The 3,600-nt window shown below is 37.2% G+C and overlaps 1 pseudogene; it reads right to left on the reverse strand.

Annotated features, from left to right (window-relative positions):
- Window positions 1-964: 964 nt before the first annotated feature.
- Window positions 965-1,641, reverse strand: LOC115973214 (annotated as a pseudogene).
- Window positions 1,642-3,600: the final 1,959 nt, after the last annotated feature.

A 3,600-nucleotide genomic window follows, 5' to 3' on the forward strand; every position in this document is an offset into this window, starting at 1 on the left:
CAATATCACCCTCTCTCTATTCTTATAGGGGAAGGGGTGTCATTTGAGCAATAGCTCATTGACAACATAAGCTGCTAAAAATGAATAAATGAGATGTTTATACTGATATGGTCTATAATTTCTAACAGATGATGATTATGATAAGGGTGAACAGAGGCATCACTTTATTTCCACTTTTTTGTTCCTTAGCTTCTTTTCTCTCGGGCGTATACTTGGCAAGTCAGTATTTCTGCATAGACATACAACAACACAGGCTTAATATGAATGGTAGCTGATTGCAAAATTTACACTTAATTCAGTAAATATATGTAAGTACCTGTAAGTGGCTTTTCACATGATAGACGGTCAAACCTTCAACATGCATATGCTTCAATACGCCCTTTGGAGTAGCCTCTACATTTCAGATCAAACAAATCAGACCTACACGCAATAGAAAGACAATAGGACTTTCAAAACTTTCATAACAGTTGATAAGATAGCAAATATTTTGACATACTAAAAACACAACAATACCACTAAAAAAAAAACCTCAGCCCCATCAGGTGACAGCTTGCACAAAACAAGCATGGAGTGGCATAACCTTCAAGTGGCTAACCAGGGAGATGGCTGACTTGAAAGATCATCAAGAGTTGGCACCACAGAGTGACAACTTTGATTACACGTCAATCCTATGGCTGGTTTTGTTGGTACTTGTGGTTTTTCATAAATTTCCTACATATTGCACAAATAATCCCTCCCCCAAGATTTTATATTTGACTCAAAAGGAAAGACCATATCTCATTCATTCTGTTCTTTTGAATTGTAATAAAAGTTTGGCAATAATGCTAGAAGTTAATTTGTTCGAACAATCAAGTCATATTTGATTCGGCACCATGAACTATCAACCTTACCCTGTACATGGTACTTTAGTCAGCATATATACATTTAATCAGAATGTAAGTAGTGGCAGTCGCAAGAGACTTACTTCAAGCCGAGGATTTTCTCCATGGTCAGTGATAGTTCATCAGACAAAAACTGTAGCTCCAGTTGCTCTGTAAAAATGTCGCTTGCACAACTTACACTGTGAAGGCCATCAAATTTTAGAAGCATCTCCAGAAAAATTAAGAAAGTCTATCATATGAACCTCTGAATTCTTCTCATCATATAGATTGTCTAAATCCCCACTAATAACTAATGGAGCTTTTGAATCATGTGCAGAAATAGACTGGTCGAAGGATGGAGGATGTGGAAGAGATGGGAGATTTCCAAGCTGCCAATGGCTTTCAGAGCTTAAAGAAGAAGACTGGTATAAGCTGAATCAGAACATGGATGAACATGAAAATGTGCTCTTAGAGTTTTGGACATAAGAACTAGGAGACAGAGAACTATTTGATCCAGATTTCAAAAAATGCTTTTGAGGCTGGACAGTAGATGCTCAGGTATGAGTAGGAGAACTAAGAGATTTTGTTCAAATGAAAGGCGATGGATGTGAAAATGAACACTCACTAGCAGATAAACTCTTGTATTCTGAATCTCTGATTCATCAGTCAAAAAATTATTTACTTAATAGTCGGTAGCATAATATGACTGACTCCTCTAGTGGCCCCATTTTATTAAGATACTATTGTGATTCATGGTCTTAAAAAGCAGCTGAACCTTCATCCACCTGTGAAATCAACAAATGCGATATGTCTTAACTCAGTAGAAAGCTTAAAATTTATAAATTACTTTGAGATAAAAGGATTACAATTTAAAGGCTTCATTGGGTTGAATATACATGAGGTATAGGTACTTTACAAAGAAACAACACCAGGTCAAAGCAGAAACAAGAAGTCACATACAGTCTACATCTCTATGAAATTTTTCTTTCTTTCTCCCCAAAGCAGAAAGAAATTTCAGTTCAAAGACAAGAATCAGCTACAGTACTTCTTTTAATAGAGTCATTTGGTATCCCCACGATATTGGCTTATTTAGACAAGTAAAAACTCTCAACCTGTTACCGTTTCATTTTAGTGGCAGGGAGTGGTCAATCCACAAAGTAAACCACTGAATTGAAAGCCAAAGGAACCATGTCAAATTGAATTCATAAACAAATGGGTACAAAGAAAAATGTCCAAGACCTACAAAACAGACCACCAGTTGAGTGATCAGCCAGATGCCATCCGGTAACACCAGAAGAAATCATGTTATAATAAAATCAGTCCAATTACTTACTTGATACATGTAAGAAGTGGTTACGATTAGTCTTAAAAGCTTTAGTCATGAAAAGGTGGGCCAACACTTACACCGTAGAATAATCATGTTACACATGCTAACAATTTCATGGATAATATATTTATTGGTTAAAAGAGCAAGGATCACAACAAAATCACTAGACTGAGAAATTGCTATATTGTGCTCAGCTACAAGTCAGAAGTGCTAATAGCAAGCCACATCAAAAACCCTTTCCTGGTCACAAAATAAAAGAGTAAAAAATTTACACATTCATTACAGTAGTTAATGTTTAGTTGATACTTACTGGACCAAATCTGGAATGGCACAGATTGGAGTCTAACTGAAACCAACCAGCTCATTTGTGATCATGTTGTAAAGCAGCAACACATACAGAACCATTAAACAATCCATGTGCGGCTTCTCCCAGTGACCACAACAGTTACATACTCGACAACCATAACTGTCTATGAAACCACATTTTTGTCAGAAATATAATCGAACAGCTTACGAGCACTGAAAATATGTTTACATTTCCCATAGAAGTCAATCAAAGTAGTCCTAACAAAGAGATCCCCTTCAACCTCGCACCTCAATGCCGACCCATGAAGGGCACTCCCTAGGCTAACCTCACACTGGGTGGAACGAGCTTTAATGATTGATGGGTAGGTGTAGCTGTCAGGCACACCAACCTCTCTCTTCATGCGAATGAAGAGCGAAACAACGTGGATGAAATGAGATTTTTGAGAATAAACTCTAATGAGAGAGTTCTAGAGAAACCTACTGGGCCTGCGAACACGGTTGAAGATGGAAGTGGAATAGGAAAGAGTGGAGAGAGAGAGGGAGAGGGAGAGGGAGAGGGAGATGAAAAGGGTGATGAGGCCTTTACAGATGATGTGAGCGGATGTGGAGAGAGCTCTTGCAAATACAAGCTCTGAGGAGAGTTGGGATTGAATTTAAATTGAAGGAGGTGGAGGTGGTGGCGGTGGCTTTGGGAAGGCTACTGCTATTGCTACTGACACTGGGGAAAGAGAAGCAACAGCAAGAGAGAGAGAGTATCGACAAGAGACACTCATCTCTTTGCCTTCTCGGTTTTTTATCTTTAGCACATAATAATAATGGTAATTACATGAAATTATATATATATATATATATATTATTTATTTATTTATTTATTTATAGTGTCATTTTAGTTTTTAATGTTAAATATTATTATCTTCCAAGTGAAACATTAATAATTTAAAAAATACAAAATAAAAAGACTAGCACTTGCAAGTTGCAACTCAAAATGGAAGGCATGTGTGAGTTTGGTGGTCGAGATTTGGCTCCTCTTATTTTCTTGTGGTAACTGTAGTTAGTGTATGGGTCTATCTCTCCTCTCGGTCACTCTCTATTGTCTTTTTTCTTTAA

Source organism: Quercus lobata, unplaced genomic scaffold (genome assembly GCF_001633185.2).
Source record: "Quercus lobata isolate SW786 unplaced genomic scaffold, ValleyOak3.0 Primary Assembly Scq3eQI_175, whole genome shotgun sequence".
NCBI classification, from domain to species: domain Eukaryota; kingdom Viridiplantae; phylum Streptophyta; class Magnoliopsida; order Fagales; family Fagaceae; genus Quercus; species Quercus lobata.